The 20,006-nt window shown below is 39.8% G+C and overlaps 1 long non-coding RNA gene across 1 annotated transcript in view; it reads right to left on the bottom strand.

Annotated features, from left to right (window-relative positions):
* The window catches only part of LOC148223040 (uncharacterized), a 97,098-nt gene extending 78,677 nt beyond the window's left edge, over positions 1–18,421 (bottom strand). Inside the window, exon 1 of the long non-coding RNA XR_015805187.1 lies at positions 18,083–18,421. This is a non-coding gene — a long non-coding RNA (uncharacterized LOC148223040). The remainder of the gene's footprint in view (positions 1–18,082) is intronic.
* Between the last annotated feature and the right edge of the window lie 1,585 nt (positions 18,422–20,006).

Genomic DNA, 20,006 nt, shown 5'->3' with positions numbered 1-20,006 from the left:
TCACTGGAAATTAAAGTAGAGTCAGGTGAAAACTTAACTGATATCAGCAGGGGAACCCAAACAAAGGCAAGGCAATAGTTCTGTTTGTTTAAAGGCTGTAGGCATTCAAAAGGAAATCAATTTGTCCCAAAGCAGGTCAAGAACTTTAAAAGAGTGTTTATACTTTTCCTTCATGTGTAACTTGATATAATTACTGCAGTAAAAAGCAGAAAGAAAAATTCAAAGAATTCTTTGTTGCCAAATTTTTGAACTGGTTTAAAGCACTAAAACTGGTATTTACCGTACAGATGAACATCAGATACATTTCCACAAGCTTAGTGCTGCCTTTCTGTGCCAGCTTGGGCAGAAGTGATGGTGTGGAGTTATCCAGCCTCATGCAAGTTCCACATTCATCCAGCAGCTTGGCTGCCACCCTGTGCATCCTGGGCTGGGGCAGGAGTTATCCAGCTGCTCAGGCGTGCTGCTGGGACCTGTGCATCTGCAAGCAGTTTGGTAATGTTTTGTGACCTAAACCATTTCAGATCCATGTGACTGTACTGATGTTACCTGTCTATACAGGGAGGCCCCACCCCTGGAAATGTTCCAGGCCAGGTTGGATGGGGTTTTGAGCAGCCTGGTCTAGGGGAAGCTGTCCCTCCTTGGCTGGGAGTTGGAGCCAGATAATTTTGAGGTTGCTTCCAACCCAAACCATTCTATGATTCTATATTTATGGCACTAAACCCAGTGCTGTAGGCTCCAATGAATTATGAATGTATGAAGGATATCTTCTTGCCTTCCATGCCTTTCATGGGCAAAAGGTGGAGAAGGGCTAATTAGCATAAGAGAATTTTGAAAGCAGCCTGTATCTTGGGAAGGGCCACCACGAGTGAAGATTTAACAGTGAGACCAAGGACTGAACTACCTGTGAAACCCTCACTGACTGCAAATATATGCTCTTAGCAAGAAGGTGAGCACATCCATAGCCAGATGGACCATCCACCACCATCTGAAACCCAGCTTATCTGTCTCCCTCAAACAACAGGTATGCAGCAACCCAGACCTGATCACTGCCTTCTCTGTTTCAGGCTTTACTTTCTCCCCTGAGGTATCCCAGTGCCTGTGCCAGCCCATCCAAGCTGCCAGGCTGATGCTGAAGGACACAGTTCTGCCAGGGAGCATCGTGGCAGAGGATCAATGTCACTTTGATTTACCCACAGGTGCTTTCTGCAGCCAGCTGGGCTGCAGGGTGTGAGACTGCTCTCCTCACTGCTGGCCAAGGGAAGGATTTGAGGGGCTGGACACATCATAGCACATTGTATTTGCCAGTGGTGATATGGCAATATGCCTGCTGGATACTGGAGTTACCCTCCTGCTGATGGCAGGGTAAGTGAAGGGGGAAGTCACCCCCTGAGTAAACTTCACCCTTCCTGAATGATTGGAAGCATACTGCGACTACACAGGGGAAGAAAATTTCACAGATTCTCACTACTTTCACCCCTTGGACAGAAACATGAAGAGTGGAAATCAGTAAAAATTATTTTGAGAAGATAAAAACCAATCAACCAACCAAAAAAACCAGAGCCAAAAATCCAAAAAGGAATGTGAAGCCAAGGCAAGTAAGGAACCCTCTTGATCAATCCATATGTATTTTTCTATCAAATTATGCTGAACACTTACTATATTCCTCCAGGAGCCCTAAAGAACTTTGATGTGACATGGCAAAACTATTAGTTATAAGCTAACAAATGCCAGTTATGCCAGGCAGTTTGATAAGAGAAACAGCACCTATGGATTAAACACAGAGAGTAGAGGCCATTCCTCTCTGTTCGAGTCACAAGCAACTCCCCTTTCCCCATTCAGAGAATTAGCAGCTTTCAGTTTGCTATGTGGTCAGAAAAGAATTAAATTAACTAGGGAAAATCAACTGATTGACCTGGTCACTGCAGTTACAAAGACAAAAAATTGCTGAATGTCTCCAAGATGAGACAGATGATTGGGAGATCAGATCATGAGGAACATCCTTCTCCTGAAAAGGACCCTTCAAGTTACATTTCCAAAGAAGGGAACAACTAAAATCTAGAAAATTCTTAAATGCAGAAGTTTGGTTCAAAAAATGAAATACTTATGTACACTTATTAATTCTGTTCTTTCATAAAGATTTTGTTAAAATATTCAGTGACTTCCACTTCAGAGATGGCTGCATTTCACAGGTGAGTGAAACCAGCACTGCAGGCAATATCTGTAGAGCACTTGCTGAATTTTTGTAAGCTTTATTATTACTGATTCAATCTGTGTAAGAGGAAAAAGGGCATCCAAATGGCACTTAAGATGGAATAAGGAGCCCTTCATAAAGCTATTAAGAAATTAATAATTACAGGAAGACAGATGTAATTACATCCAGAAGATCAATGCAGCTTTTAATGAAGAAGAATTTCAGGACCCTAAATACAAATGGAGATAAGAAACTTCTGAGGCTCTCCCACATACCCCTGCTAGATAAACGGGACTAAGGAACAAAGGAGTTAAAATGCTGTTATGCAAAACAAAATCATTCTGGAACCCTACTGAAAACCTTGAGGAAGCTGGTTTGAGCTGTGAAACCAGCTTCATCAAAGTGTCCTCTTTGATGTATGATTTTGATAGATGTTTACTAATGGTCCTAGTAAAGAAACGTTTGGTGTGTTCATTGCAAATGGGGCAGGTGACATGAAAAGTTGCCTCCTTTTAAAACGTTTGTGTTTCCAGTGGAGATGAAAAACCTTAAGACTCCCACAGACTTGAGTAGCTATAAAGAAACCCTTCTCTCCCAGCCTGCAGAAATCTCTAAGCACTGGCATGATAAAGAAGAGAAGTCTTCACCATCCCTTGCCTGTAGCTGGGGCCAGGAAATTTGGCAGGACACTCGCCCATGGAGGGTCTGTGCTGGGGCTGTAGCTTGGCCAAGGAAGAGCAGGGACAATGTCATGGCTCCTCTGCCTCCCTCATCTGAATCCTTCGGGCTTAGAATGGACAAACAAAACACGACTGCAAGAGAAATTCCATTGAGCAGGAACATCACCTCCTGTCTGGTGTGAGGAAAACAAAGGGGAACAATAATACCTGACTCCTGTAGTGACAACTTACATGGGAAATAAGCACAGGGGAAAATAAACTGAATTAGCAAGTTCCACACACCATTTAAAATAAGCCTACAAACCCCAGCCTCTACAGGTACACTCAGCTATACAGCAGATGCCCTTCACACAGGCAAATACACAAAACAGCAAATGGAGTGTTTTTTCAAAACACCGTAGAAATAAAAGTCCCAGAATATACCCAAACCATCCTGAAAATGGAGCAAGGGGGAGTAAGTTACTGCTAAAGTCCTGGGGCCCTATGAGCTGAAAATGCTGTTACATGGAAAGAACATAAGCATCAGCTTTCACTAAAAGGTAAACATAAAAACAAAAAAGAAAATGTTTTTGCCAACAAACTCTGGTAAAGAATTTCTGTCTTGATCTTCTCTCTTTTTTCTGAGGCATGTTAATACATCTTGGTGCTGTGCTTTCCTTATGGCTGCCTCCAAATCCCACACATTTGTACCTCATCAGGAGAAATAACAAACAATGCTCCTCTTAGTTCTAGTAGATTCTAAACTTAATTACAAGCAACACTTTGTCTGATCAATGGGAAAGTTGCAGGAAAAAATATCCAACAAACTAGTCTTAGCACAAAATGGACATTGAAGAATAGTTGCAGCTAAAACATTGCAGAACACACTGTGCAGAACAATTCTTCATTCACTAGGAGCTAGTTCTGCTCCAGATTTGCAGCTGTTTACAGCTCTGCAAGCTTTGCAGGAAGCCTTTCCATTTGTACCAGCCAAAGATCCAGCTCACAGTGAAGTACATTTGGAAAAAAATTCCTGGTCAATACCTGCCTGAAGTTTGTTTCCAGCACTTATCAGAAAAGTTCATTATGATGGCAAAAAATAAAATACTCTTCTGAAGAGAAAGAAAATCCTCAATTATCAAACTACTGGCTTCAGCAATATTTTTCGAGAGAAGGTAAAAAGGACAAAGTCTCAAGAGATTCTGAGGATTAGTGGGGATTTAATAGGAAATGCACTGCAGACAGCAACTTTTGTCAGTAATTTTGAAGACCTGGATGGTCTGATTCAACAGGATAGAGAAGTCAAACACTTTACACTGAAAAGTTTCCCAACAACAGAATAGCACCATTATGAAACAACAAGCCCCAACTCTTTTCATAGTCAGTGCATAGTATCGTTCTTAATCTGCTTCAAATCACAGTTACAATATTACTTCTGAATGTACATTTATCAGTTGATAAGTATTACAGATAATATGTTGAATTAGTTATGGTAAGCTGAATACCTTAATATGGGGTTCAGTTTTGAAAAACTCACTGTTCTTAAAGTGGAATAGACCTGAAAATCAAAAACTTTCACTGGAAATGAAGAGAAGGATTGGTTGGCACCATACCACATGCAGCCACAAAGAAATGAGCAATACCTACCTGGGCAAAAAGGATGTCTGGGATCTTTTCTAGTCCCACAAAAGGTTTTGAAAAGTAAAGGTCTAGGCCTCAAAAGCTAAGTTAAGCAAGATGATTATTGATAACAATTTGAAATGTAAAGTTGAGAAGACACAAGGAATGTAGAAGACACAGCATTTTAATGACCCGGTTTTCAATCCACCTAAATGATTTTCCTCTTATCAGTGAGCTCTTCTTTTATTTTGAGAGAGGCCTTTGCCTGGCCATGGGTGTTCAAACAGGACTCAGAAATAGCTTGTCTGATATAAAATGTTATTAAGATATGATAGCTCCTGTCTGTAATACTCCCAGGTAGTGATGGGGAAGGATTAAGCCTGAGAATAGATCTTACAATGTGACTGTACTAACCAAAAAAAAAGTACTTTAACTTTCTTTACAAGCATAGGATAAGAAAGTGATGTGTCTTATAAAATGTTCTGTTCAATCTGAAACAGAAATGCTTTTCTGTTTGTTTCAGTAATAATCCTACCCAATTAAATGTGATCAGAGCTGATTTTCCTTTTAATCTGTTGGTATGTGCATAGGATGAAAAATCGATTAGTCATTTCAGCACACAAGTGAATGTCTTCAGCATGAATGTACGTGGAAAGATATGAGCTTCAATGACAAGATCTTTGTGGAGTCTTTGGGTTTCTTCAGTTTGGGATTTTTTTACCATTTATTTTAACACCTATGATGTACGAGGCCTTGGAGAAACGTAAGCATTTCAACCTGCTGCACACTTTGCTATCAGAAACATGCATGAAGTGTTTCTGGGAAGCAGTTGGAAAAATCCCCAATCCCCTCTGAATTGCTTTGATTTACATGGTTCTGTTCATCTTTTAGGCCCTTCTCAAAGAAAAAAAAAAAAAAAAAAAAGGTAAGGTTTTTCAATAACAGTACTAACAGTGAAGTGCTCTGCACTTGAGCAGCCTCACCCACACAAACTTCAGAGAAAGGGGTAGGAAAAATCTGGGTGTGCATCTCTAAGTGTTCTGTCTTCTGAATTATGGGGCAAAAAGTACAAAGGAATCAGGCAAATCCAATTCAACTTTGGAACTATGAGCTGATATGTGTTATGATGGAAGCCAAAGAAGCCTAATCTGTTCTGTGGGCAAGGCTGGACAGGTGTTTCACCCAGGCCCACTTTGTTCTATTTGTAGCCTTAAAAAGCATTGGCCTGAAACCATTTTGAGAATCATTTGAGCGTGTTAGAGAGTGTCCTGGGAGCTCAGTTGATGCCACTGGAACAGGACTTAAATGCATGAATCATGGCTGGCAGCAAAGAGGGAATTATGCTCTTTACTTTTAGTGTGGAAAAGATTAATCTTCATTCCTCATAAAAGCTCCATATATAGGAGAAGACATCCTATTGACAAGTATTATTAGCCATGCACAGGCCTAAAAAAATTAAACTGGTTAAGCAGCTGGAGTTTCTTTGTCAATGAACATTAGTTTTTACCACTCATATCAGAAGTGAGTATGATCATCTCTTTGCTTTTCCCTCCACCAGACTCTTCAGGACCTCTTAAGATTTTTCTTATGTCATTCCAAAGCATTAGTTCCCACAAGGTAGCTTAAATGTGTACATCATATGGACCATAAACCCATTCTGATCCCTCATAAAGCAAAATATTGTTCTGCTTGCCTTTCCTTTCTCCCTCTTCCTCCAATGTCCCTCTCTCACTCCCTGCCACATTGGGAGCACTTTAAAAACAGAATTAATCAGTCAAGCCAACTACTCTGGCTTCATAATTCATTCCCCTTGTTATTCACTATTGAGTCATGAGGCAGAAGATGGGTGTCTTGATCTTGAAGGTAGGACAAAGATACAAAATATTTCCATCAGGTGCTGGAAGAAGGGTTACAACCTGCTTCATACAGAATTCAATTAGGAATCACAGACAGGGGAAGCAAATTTGTATTAATTCCTACAGATGCCAGAATGCTTTCAATCTATTTCTGTTTCAATTCTTTCCTCTAAAAGATTTTTAACTAATCACAGCATTAGATTAGTTCTTTTAAAACAGTAGGTGATCAATTGAATTTCAATGCCTGAGGAAAGAAATTTAAAGATTCACAAATGTTTCATGGAAATCATCAAAAAAGATTAAATTGAGAAGCAATTCTGACACTAACTGAGTTATCTACCCAAGTATTTCTATTGCACTGCTATCTGGGTATTTATGTATCATGAGACATTTTTTAAATGTTCATTAGGAAATGTGGATAGGCTCAAGCAGGCAGGGTTTCACCTCTCTTTGTAAATGAAGGGCTATAAAAATATTAGTGTTTGGTAAATCCCATGTGGCTTTTAGTTCTAAATGTCTGAAGGAAAGACCAAAAAAAAAAAATTTTACACCTCTGGTCTTTATGTCAGAGAATTCTAGAAGGAAAATTAGGTGATCTTCTGTTGGAAATTATCAATTGCTTCCATAGAGGAGAGCCAGATGCTGATCTAATGCTATATTAAAACAAAAACTGAATTTTTTTCTTCCTGTAAACATTCTTAACTGTCACCATTTTATTTCCTCTAATATTTGACACACATAGGAATAAGCTTCTCTTTCTTCTCTAATTTGTGTGCTTGCACATGTGTGTGGGTATAAAAACCAAAGAATCTGTACAAAGCTGATAAATGCATATTTAGAAAAGATACATTTGGAAAAGACAGAACAGTTCTACCAAATAAATTCAAGCTTTCTGATATTCCCAAATCTAGACGTGTCATCTAAATTTGCCATTCCAACAAATTCACCTTTGAGCAGTTTGATATTTAACTGACTACCTATTTTGAAAAACTATATCATCTTGGAGTGGCAGCCTGATTTTCTGATACCACTATTGTTCCTGATGAGTCAGGAACATGGAAGAACATCCATGTTGTGATGCTGGAAGATCATTTCTTGTGCATGGATTTATACCACGTATTTATGTTAATGTTACCAGATCCTTCAGTTGTTTTCCATTGGGTTCAGGTTCCAGAAGTTCATAAGGGGCATGGCTGAATAACTGAACCCATGGCCTCCTTGTGTCAGTCAACAACGTTATTGCTCTAGCTTCATATTTATTGCTGCTGTGAGGAGAGTTAATGAGAAAATAAAGTTGAAGCCTCATCCTCTGTGGACATGGCACGTATTTGATGGGACAGATTCTCTTGCATGAGATGCTTATTGCTTTACTCATTTCATCTACTGTCTGAATCACATCATTATTCTAAAGTGCAAGATCTTCACTTTAGGAGTTATTTGAACTGCTTGGAAAAGGATGGGCTTATGATAAATGCACTCAATGAGATAGATATTTATTTCCCTCCTACTATTTCACAAATTATTGAGAGAACAGCAATGAATTCAAATACTCTGGTTGGTGGGTGTGTGAATAGGCACAGGCAGGTGACCAGAACAACCACAAAACTATGGCTGAAATACAAAAAGTAAATTTATTTACTCTTGCAAAGAGGACGATCCTGAAACAACACCCGAGCAGCAGAGACACACAAGTGGGAACATCGACACCATCAGAGATTCTGCTTCTCAAAATGGACAGAGGATAAAAGCAGCTGACATAATATAGGCTTTCCCACACTGATACTCTCCAGTATTCCCAACTGCAAAGTCAGGTGAGGGAATCTACCCCCTTCTCACCAATCTTCAGCCCTCTCCTCCCAACAGTGGGTGTCTTGGAGAACTCTGTTGTGGATTAACCTGAGAGGAGGTTTCTCAGCCTGCAGTTTCCAGACTGCCTCCCAAGGACCAATCACCTCATAAACGTGAGGTCAAGCACCACAGAGGAGACATGGTTTAAGAGATATTCCATGCAATGACTTGACTAAAAATCTTTTGTAAAGTACCTGATGCAGGTTTGAACTCAGACTTGCAACTTCTGGCAGTTGGTACAGAAACAATGCACCAGAGAGAAGTGCTAACTGCTGCCCACTCTGCCTTTCCACCAGATTCCATCACCCTCTTCTCTGAGGCAGCAGAACGAATGGTGGGTCCAGCTCTGAGCCACTGCAACTCAAAGCTTGATGTACTTTGGGGTCCACCTGGAGAGATGCCCAAATCTGCCATCCATCCTTCCAATGGGTTCACAAAGTTTTCTCAGCAGCGGAAGAAAATGTCACCCTTCTGGGCTAAAGTCTGATGTCCCTGCTGTGGTGAGAAGCCAGGCTCAGCACACACATGGGTGTGCTGCCCAGCCCTACCCAGCTCCCAGGGGCACCCCTGGAGCTGTGCTGCAGCACTGCATCCACAGCCTCCCCAGCAGCCCACCCTGCTCACCCTGGAGCCTCTGCCTGCTGAGCCTCCACCTGCTCCCTCATGCTATGCTTTTAGGGATTGCCACACTGGAGACAGCTTTGAAGTATCTGACAAATACTGCTGGAGTGATAACTGAGGCAGCAGGAGCCCAGCAGAAAGCAGCTACCAAAATCCTCATCTTCCTCCTCAGTTCCTCTAAGCTGTCTGGGGCTGCATTTGGCCTGCATCAGTACTCTCCTGCTGAGACTGCAGGCAGAGGAAGAGAGGGAATTTAGCCCCTTTGGTTACAAGATGTAAATTAATATAATCCTTTTGCTTATTCAATGTGGAGGTATATATGTTCCTAGGCAACCACAGCTTTTGGGGGAACTTTGAAACTCTCTTGATTATCTCTTCTAAAGCATAGACTGAGACCTGACCATTTCAGTTTTCTACTGAATATTTATTACTATTTTCTATACAGTGAGGTCTAGAGCTCGGTACAACTGTTTCTGAGTTCAGCAAGGAGCTTTATGTACAACCACTAATGCAATCTATGCCTTAGCAATACTAATGATGGATTCACACTGATAGAAATCCAGCTAAATCATAAGAAATTCATTAAACCTAAACCTGGATAATCTACCATGCATTCAATTAGAATGCTTGCCTACCATGAAAAGCAGAAATATGAAAACGTGCTTATTAAAAACACCCACCCATCCCCCAGAAAAAGAACCCAACCTGTCCTTCCAAGGAGGTTGCTCCTTCTTTCTGCCTCCCCCACTGTCACTATTACCCTAAGAGCAGAGAGCATACATAAGAATTCCTTGGAGGGATGCAAAGGACAGCCCAATGAATAATGCTGTGGGAGTGATTTGTAGCTTTCCCCAAAGCGTGAGCTGATTTGTTATGAATAGAACACAGCCTGCTGCTCTGTTGAAAGCCAAATCTATGTGACTGATTTTCTTTTAATGCATTTATGGTAAAGAATGATCCTGCATTTGATTGTGTGACCGATCACCCCGACACATACGGCTGATATTCTACCTGTGCAATCATAATTCTACACGTACTAACAAAAGAAAAAGCAAAAAAAAAAAAAAAAAAAAAGATGTGTTTTAGTTGACTGCCTTACTTTCTCATTCCAGTAGTGCAAAGGCCATCTGATTTAAATTCTTCAAAGACACATCAGTTGGAAAGAAACATTTCAGGTTATCATTTTAAGATTGTATTTGCAGTGTGGTTTAAAAGGACAGCCTATGTGGATTTTGACTGGGGAGACCATTCATTGGAAAAGCAAAACCTGGTAAAAATGTGTGGGATTACATAATTGATTTTTGGATGTTCTTGCTAATTAATGAAGTTTTAAAAAGCTTGTAATTTACTTTGAGTAAGCAGATATAAACAAGATCTACCTTTGAGGGCAGAAATTTATTGTCCCTGTAGGACTAGGGGAATTAAATCTTTATTCAGAGTGCTTAAACACGGCCACATATCAGGACCTGAATGGAAATTATTTGGCATAATATACTGAATATAAACCTTATACTGTCCCTGCCTGTGCTGTCCTGCTACTATAGAAGACTGTTTTATAACAGAAAGAGCCCACAAACAAGGAATGTTGGCACATCTCCATTTTGCAGGGTGATATCAAAGTTATTTCAAAATAACTCTGCTGTATCCTCTGGAGAATGGGAGAAAACCCACTGGAAATTACTTGTGCTTTTAGACACCTGAGAGAAAGGATATTGGAAAACTCCCCCAGAGGCTGACCCAGAGCTGGAAGAGGGAGGTCTTTAAACAGATGAAAATGGCAATGGCTAGAGAGTACAGCATAATATCTTTGCCTCCTACTTTCTATTCATTAAATTGAGATATCGTTTTGGTTTTCTTTTCTGAGGAATATCATTACCCAGTTCCATTCCATCACTTTCTCAAAGCAGAGATAAAAGTGGAAAAATGTAACCTCCAAAACCAGCCAGAATGAACCAATGACCAAATCTGAGCAATCCTGAGTCCATATACTCATGCTCAGAGAAAAATCAAAGTCAGCCACCACTCGAAGTATTTCCTCGTACATTTATTTTTTTCTCTTTTCTGCATCACTGCTACCTGAATAAACTATCCATCACACTCAAAAGATACTACTACCCACTCATCATCTTTTGTGCAAACTACTTTGTTATCAGTCATTTCAGACAGAGTTTAATCTCACAATGCTATTTTAACTATGCTGTTTCTGATTTTTAACAAGGGATGATATCATTATCATGAACAAAACATAAGCATTACATTAAAATAGACAGTGATGGCTTTAACTGTGGTTCTGCACCAAATCTAGAAGAAAGAGTAGCATGAAGAGAAACACGAAGTTATACTGATCTGTGAAAAAAGACTCTAATTGTAATTTTCCAGAGATTTGTTTATAATGACACAAAGGTGTAAGCAAATCACTTAAGGAAAACCTAAGGTACCTGACAGCAAATTACCACTGCTACAACTACTCCCAATTGTTGAGAGTGGATTTGACACATGACATCACACTGCTTCTGGCTATGAACTCAGACTGTTCACCCACACCCAAGCCTGCTATCAAATTCATACTTTAGGCAAATATAACCTATTAATTTCAAAAGCACATTAAGACATTTAAAAAACTATGGAGGTTCTGACCTATAAATTATTTTGTATGAGATGAGGCTAGAATTGGATGTGACTCTCTCTCAGGCAGCCATTTCCCTGATGGGCAGTGAAATGGTTAATTGGTGATGAATGGGTCAGGTGTAAGAAGAAAGATGCATTCAACACTTGCAAATTTTTCATTAAGGGTGAAAAATCCTTTGGCATTAATTCTCATGATTCCTAAGAAATGGGGACAGGCTGGCAAAGTTTAAATGACTTTAAATGATGCCCATGGCCTTATGCAAAATCTGATTTCAACTCCAATGATTGATGGGTTGCCATTAGTAGAAGAAAGAAAAGTTCAGAAACTGAGCCAAGTAAATCAAGAAAGACTTTTTGAGTTTACAATGAACACTTAAACACGATTCAAAAATTGTTTTAACCAAGATTTCATTTTCTGTAAATATATGTTGCCTTCAGAATATGAACTATTCATTTCCATGAGTCGCTTTTGAGCCAGACTTTCATTTGGCCTGAAAAGATGCCCAGCTTTCCCTGCCAGCTTTTCAAGGCTTTATTTGATTTACTTCAATGACACTGGGGGACTTCAGCTTCTGCATGAGCTCTGGCAGAAACTCTCCTCTTTTTAGATATAAGTGGCTCAGATGCATGAAACATTGAAGTTCTCACTACACATTTGTTGAATTTATTTTCTTAATAGCTGAAACAATTTTATTTTTAGTTAAAAAAAAAAAAAAAAAGAAACTACTTCAGGTTCATGAAAATACCCCCCAAATTCCTGTCATGACTGGCCAACTCACTCCACTGCAAGATACCAAGCAAATTGAAAAATAACTGAAAATGAAATTGTTCCAACATTATAAATAGTGAAGTAAAAGGTACGACTGGTTTACTGTCTCAGTGGAACGAGGAAACTGCTTTAATGCTAACATAATATTTAATTTGTTTTTGAAATCAGAAATTTTAAAATAGGGCTTTTCATTTTATCCCAAGTGAAATATTTCCTTTTGATTTTAACCTTTCAAATATGGAACATTTACATTTATTTTTTTTCTTTAGAATGGAGCATGTTTCAAAAAAAATAGTCTTCTGATTAAAAAATGTATTCATTTTATTTGACAAGAAAAAGATTTTTGTTTACAGAGAGAAGAGGGACATTCTGGCAATTACACTACCCAAGAGAGTAATGGTCTCAGGCAAAAATACAGCTCATCTGTGAATTTTTCTCCTAGCCTCAAATCAAGACACAGCTGTATCATTTTGAATTTTCTTGAAACTCCAGTTTCTCATGAGAGCTCCAAACTGAACTCTCTTCTCTGACACAGACTCCCTGTGCAAACCAGGGCCAATGCCACTTTGTTGGAGTTTTTCACCTGTGATCAGAAAACTTTCTACCATGTGTGTTTTGCTGATGACCAGAACTGCTCTGAGGTATCAGAGAGAAATCAAAGCAGCTCTCAAGTGAATTTTTAGCATACTTGACACTACTGCCAAAGCCTAGATAATGTTGTTGCCATTTTTACCATAGAATATGTATCCATACATGAAAAAAGTCTTGAAAGTACAGGTATCATAACTAAGGTGGAATTTGAGAATTTTTAAATTAAACCAAACCATGTTAAACAAATAGAAGAGCAACTGACAACCTCTCCATTGACTAGGCCTCCTAGAGAGCTCTGTGACATAAATAAATGAGTTATGGGTAAGCTGATTTTGGTTTGGATTTGCTCATATAGTGTAATGTAGTTTTTTGTTAATTAAGAAACAGAGCATAACCTGACACTATTTGAGAAATAGGATTATAAAGATGTAATTTTATGTTAGACTGCTGTGTAAATAGGCTCATTCCCAGATTGTTAGAGCAGTGAGCATTTTGATAAGATACCTGGAAAGCCTAACTATATTAACAGTACAACCTTCATAATTATGTTATTGTTGAGTGATAGCAACATAAATGAATACACAATGGATCAGAAGAAATGGCAGCATGCTGCAGTGCACATAAGCAAAAGGTTTAAGACTGATGCTGAAAATAAATGAATAAAATTGAGCATTTAAGTAGTATCCCTTACAACTCCATATGCAAGGCCTTGTAAAAGTAAAAAAACCCCATGGGTTTATGGTCAAAAAAGGAATGGCCCATTCCAGAGATATTGAGGGTTGTTGTGAGCCCCCTTCACTTTGCATGTTCACAGCACGTTGTAAATCCCTCTCTTGCCCCAAGGGTATCATCTCAAGCTGATGCTTTTAAACAACTCCTCTTTGTGAGGATGATGACCCAGGCCTGATATGGCACCAAAACTGAATTCCATCTGACATCCCTCCTCTGTCTTCCTCCCAGTGCTTCACAACTAGACCGTCCTTTGCTGCATTTCTGGCAAGGATTCCAAGTGGTGTTCACAGGCTGGGAGCAATTTGTCACTCAGTGCTGCAGAAGGACCCCTGGCCATGGGGAACACCTTCTCCATGAGATGGCTCCTCCTGCAAGGAAGCCACCAGAGGGAGCAAAGCCATCAGAGCTGTCCTTTAAACAAACCTACTTAGGATTGCTGGAGCAGCTCGGTGTCAGCTCACTGGAAGATAAGTGCTGCTTGTTGAGTGCTATTTTTAATTAAGCAAAGATAGCACTCCAGCAATCATGGGACTGATGATGCAGCTACTTCCCAGCTTCATTATAACTGAAAACATATTCCTAAGTCTGTCCTGGATTGCTCTTCAAGCACCTGTGCAACAGCATCAGTCCCCCTCATTTCCAGTGAGATTGGGATTCAATTCTCTTTTGGCCCACAAAAGGACTTGTGCAAAAAGTTGCAGCATAGTCAGGACCAGTGTTTTCTGAACTGTCACCATGGACTTTTGCAACAATTTCTGGGGTACAATAGAGTGCCCCACCTCAGGTGAGGCTTGCTTGTTCCTGCTGTGCTGCTCCAGTACAATTCTCCCCCCACCTCCCTGGCGCCCATCAATGTCACAAAGCAGAGCGTGCAACAGGCAGTGCAGCTGGCATTTTACTGCAGCAAGAGCCAAGGACTGGTGCTGATGCTGCTGCTAATCCACAAGACAAACTTGGCAGACCCCTGCATCTCCCCTTCTCCTTCAGTTAAGTAGCTGTAGCAACGACACTTGCCTCCTCTATGGACTATTTTGAAAGATTCTGAAGAAACTGTATTGTAGCCAAGTATGAAATTCTCCCACACTATTTCTGATCAAACTTGCCTTCCATATACTACATGTAAATACAACTCCAATTCGTATTTAATGCAAATGCTTTATCCTCTGCTAGCATAAGGGATTCCATCAATTGAAAAAATTAGGACATTTGGGATTAGGGCTTTAAAGAAGCTCCACTATTTAGATAACCCATCCCCCATCTCTTTTAATTTAAAACCCGTTTAAAACCCCGTTTCGAGTTTCCAAAGCAGCTATAAGATGCTTTAACACACATGAAGCAAATGGAATTATTTTGTAATGAAAGCCTTGTCATACATCATTAGGATCTTCCTCCTACCTATAGGGCCATTTAGGAAGCTGAATAAATCTCTTCAGCTTTATAGCTGTAAGAGATGGTACATTAAGTTTGCTGCCCCCAGAGTGCCTGAAGAAATCCAAACACCCGTATTCTTCAAGTCCAGGAGATTTTATATTCCTGCTTCCAAATGTTGTTTGGCAGAGGTCTCCAACAGCAAATCCTCACTTGGCAGCTGTGAACAGAGGTCTACAAGCTCTAAAGAGACATATTTATCACAAAGCACACCAAGAGCTGTAAGCACTGTATTTCTGGTGAACAATAACCTATTGCCTCCTCACATCTATGTTGTTGGTCTTTTCAAGACACAGGAACTCTTATTCTGGACCCTTATTTAGTCACAATCTCTTGCAGTCCAGGAGCTTGCTGCAAACTGCAGCAGCTCCAGTCAGCTCTGAGCTCTCACAGCCTGGGAATTTGGACCCCTATGACTCTGGCCAGGGGAGTGACACTCCAGCATTTACTGCCCCTCCAGCTGTGAGAGCACCACCCCTCCCAGGGCTGCAGCAACAGCTTGGCCACTGATTTGCTCCCAATTAAGAGGTGGCAACAGTATCCAGGCAAGCACATGTAGATAAATACTAGAGCTTCTGGACACATAGATTTTAAATGAAAAATCATAGAAAACAAACATTTAAAAAAAAATGCATGATAGAAGTCCTTTTTTTCTTTTCCCTTAAAACACACCCATTGGAATTACTTTCTAGTATTCTCAGCTGTATCTTAATTTGAACTAGAACTAAATTATTTTCATTCTTGTTATGCTAGTATCATTTTCTATCATCCCAGTGGAAAATATGTTATCAAACTAATGCATTTATGCATTTTCATATGGGTTCTGTGACATTTTGTTTTTCACTCTGCTGGAAAACTGACAGTTGCTTGGTTTCTATTTGTGTTTCTACTATAGATGAATGAATAATACTTTTATTTCAAAACATCTGAGTCTTTTTGTAAGGGTGTTGGGGGGAAGGAGGATTTCAAGTGGAATAAGTTTTTTTTCCTCTTTGTAGCTGAGAAAAAAAGCCCAAATAAGTGACCCAATCTTTACAGTCCATTGAAATGGATGGGTTGCCTGCCCAGGGGCCAAAAACAAAATCTGGCTCAGTTTTAAAGTACAGGGGGACATTGATCAAAGACCACCACTGTTAGGGAGATCAGTAACAGAAATATTATAACTTAGGTTTCCATTTATGATTTCCATCTAGCATTCATTGCATCTTTTTCTCACATTTAACTTTAGTGTCTGGTGACTTGCATGAATGCAGGCTGCCTAATAAACACTAGAGTAGAATCAAGAAAAAGGCTCATTTCAACAGTGGATTCCACTGTAAGCTGTTTTTGCTGTTCTAAACTATTCCATCCTTTTCTTTGTGTGTGCTGTATAAGGCTTACTCCAGTACGTTTGCTAAGTCACTAACACACAAAAAACACCCCAAACCAAACCAAATCAAAACCATAAAAATTGATGTTTTAAGATTTTTTTCACTCCTTACACTTAAAGGAGTGTGGAGAACCCACTCATCTTCCACAGAGACTGCATCAGTACCAGACCATGATAACCTTCTAACACCCTCCACAGTAAACTTCTGACCACAGTAATCAATCTAGCTGTCTTTTTATCTCAGCTCTGGAGATGAAATCAGATTTAAACACCACTGATAAACAGCTACAAACATATGGTCATTAAACTCTGAGGGATCTCTGTTGCTAAGCCCTGTTGGATGAAGGTCTGGATGCTATTAAAAGAAGACTTTCCTTTTTTCCAAAGTCAGCTGCAGAGGAACCTGATCAGGAGTTACTTGATAAAAGAGGGAGTATAAACTTCCCAAGGGAAAAATCCTTCATTTGCCACTATGTCACCTCTCTCTGCTGCATTTTGTATTTGTTTATCATTAACAAACACTGTGTAAAGCAAACCTCCCCCAAGATCACACTACAGAAATAATTACAATACTCTCACATGAGAGACCAATAGCAAAAGCTAAATTTGCCTTTAAAATACAAAACTAGTACCATTCTCCCATTCCCTGCCTGTTAAATCTCTATTAAATTGGCCAGCAGCTACTTCAGAAGTGGCTGCTAGACATTTATTGCATGTTACACACTGTTGCTCAATTTTATGTTCTCTGGTAGGGGGAGCACACACACTTGAAATGCACTTAATGTGCAGAGGGGGCAGAGTGAAAGCCCCAGGGCTGCAGTTACCTAATGGAGTGTTGTATGTTCCAGTGGAATAGAGAAATGCAAATGTTCTCTCTGACCAGCCTTGCAAATTTCTCTGGACCAACCTGGCAGCTTGACTTCAGGTTTAAAAGTCTCCTTCAATTTTTAAGATACCAGGTAACACTTCCCCCTAAACAAACTATAGAAACCCTACAAATTAAAGCAATCTTAAAGCCCCATTGGCACCACTGTGCTGAGCACTTTCTGAGATGGAGCAGCAGCAGAAAGCACCTGTCCCAAGGGCAAACCAACACAAACAACCAGTGCTAGCAATACAGAACAAGAATTAATAAACACTTCATCATAATCAATACCTGAATTTTTATAAGGCTAAAGAACTGTTTTTGCACCCAAAAGTTTGTGTCTTCTTTTCAAATATACCAGCTAGTCTTCTAGCTACTTCCCTCTGCTTCCCTCTCCTGTACCATCACATGATCTTGGCTACAATACCACTACTATTTAGGCTCCTAGAATATTTATATTTACCTAAAATTTATGCTAAGTTAAGCAAATCTTGAGAAGAAAAATACTATTGAGAAGAAAAAGATTGTCTCATCACAAAACAGAAGGTCTCAGGTACCAATACAATATAGCCTGAAAAATGATCAAAGCTAGGACAAAGAAGAGGCAAAGCTCACTTAAAGCTTACACTGGGAATTCCCATAAGTTTTTCTGAGTCTTGGTATTGTAGTAGTTGAATAAAGGCAGCTATCATCACCTTGCTCTCCAGAGAGGTAAATCACTTACTCTGCCTGAGTGCTGCCTTTGAATTCATAGCATTTATTGTTTTAATAAAAGCATAATATTCGAAACATTAAATCTAAGAAGAATCCAGTTCACAGATTTATAACAGCAACACAAGTAAAGAGGACTCTTTTCCAGAGGGGAAGCCTTAAAGAGATACAAGAAATGGAAAAAGAAAACATACCTGTCTTGTCACACTCAAATGCCATGTGGGGGTAAAGCAATTATTGTCCTCCTCTGAAAAAAAAACAAAAACAACCAACAAACTAAGTCCCTCAAACTCCCAAAATCAAATACAGCAGAGTCGCTAGAGGAAGGCTCAGTGCCACAGGGACCAGGAATAGGAGAGGGGCTCAGTCAGAGAGCACCAAAACAAGTCAGGAAAACAGTGCCCCTTTTCTTAGTTTTTATAGAAACCTTCCACAACAGGTGCTTGTAGACAAGGTAATAAAAGGAGAGAGAGATAGGAGCAGGTAGAGAGGAATAAATAGTGCTCAAGTGTTTTAGTGCAGCTCTGGTAACAAAAACCACTATCTGTAAATCGAGAGCCACTATGATATACTAAAGCAGGCTTCTTATGAAAATCTGAGAACTAAATCTTTTATATTCTTGTTGTTTAAAAACCAAGAAGAAAGGATTAGGAAAGAGCCTGGGGAAGGTTAACAACACAGTTTTGCAAATGTTTATTAGGAGCTCCTCCAGAGCAAGATGAAAGGACTGTATCTGTTTTGATTATCAAACAAACTACAGCCAGTCTGCAGCTGCAGCACATTAGGCTTTCATCCAGGCTAGTCCATGGGAACAGATGAGAAACCTTCATCCAGAATGAGGACTGCATAACAGCTTATTGCTTACCTGGTAGGCTAAAATGTCCTTTACTAAAACACCTGCTAGGTTAAATTTTAATGTCTATCCTTTCCATGTCCCTTGCTAGGGGCTGAAGCTCCCTTTTATCAGTCTGGAATACAAATCACTTGCCTTAGTGATGGTTTTTCTTAACACACACCTGTGGAACTGTTTAATGTAGCTGCAAAATACTTAATGTATGGGTAGGATTGTACCTAGTTCTTATAATGTTGGTTTACCCTGGTCAGCATTCCAAGTGAAGAGTTGGTGTGTTAAATTTACTGAAACAGGCCATAATTAAAGTTTATTTCCCATGGTACCAGAGAAATAGCTCAGAAAAGCAGGCCAAAGGGTTATGGGGAACTCTGAGCATTAAATATCGGCTGGCAGCTCCAACAGCAATGAAAAGTTGGAAATGAATCAACATTTACTCAAGTCCTTCCACTTTTATTGGGACCTGTGTGAAGTTTCCCTCTTTCTGAGCTGTCTAAAGCACACAAGATGATATGAAAAGGTTCTGCTGCTGGGCAGGGCGCCCTTGTGTGGGGAGGAAAAAGAGGTATAAAGACAATCCAGCTGCTCCCTTGCCCTCTTGTAAGAAGCTAGCAATGTCACATTATGCTATTGATCAACACAGACAAGGCAAAAGCCTCAGCCTTCACGAGGTCACTGGTGTTCTCTGATTGCCCTTTCTGCAGGGCTGCTGATAATAACATGGCTCCCTAGCCCAGATGTAACCTTGCCAAGGAATTGCAGGAAGCCCAGAGCCACTGGCAGGTGCATGAAAGACAAATGAGCCTAATAAAATACTAAGAGAATTAGTGCTAGGCTATTAAGCCCAGGTCCCTGGTGGTATCGAGGTATTTAAAAATCAGAGGGAATTAGGAGTCTAAATATATGTGCAGCTTTGCTCCTCCAGATTAGATTGTTATACTGGAAGTTTCAAAGCCATCAGATAGGCTCTGGATTTTCCTTGGAAATCAAATGGGAAAATAAAAACTGAAACTCTTTAGAGCTTTTCTTGCTGCAGAAACCTCCCTTTGCCTTGTTGATAAAACTTTCACAATTGTCTTTCAGCTCTGAGATTCCAGTCATCCCAAATACTCTCACCAGAAATTCCAGGCTGCATCCTTTTCTAGAGCAGTACCAATTTTTTCTGACTTGATACTTTACTTTCTATCCAGATTTTGGTTATTCAGAACAGCAAGAAAAACTATTAGTATCTCATGAAGAATTTAGAATTTCACCTATGCAGATCAACA

The sequence above is a fragment of the Sturnus vulgaris genome, chromosome 8 (genome assembly GCF_052056855.1).
Source record: "Sturnus vulgaris isolate bStuVul1 chromosome 8, bStuVul1.hap1, whole genome shotgun sequence".
Taxonomy (NCBI): domain Eukaryota; kingdom Metazoa; phylum Chordata; class Aves; order Passeriformes; family Sturnidae; genus Sturnus; species Sturnus vulgaris.
The sequence above is the reverse complement of the archived record's forward strand: the minus strand, read 5'-3'. Positions and strand labels throughout refer to the sequence as shown.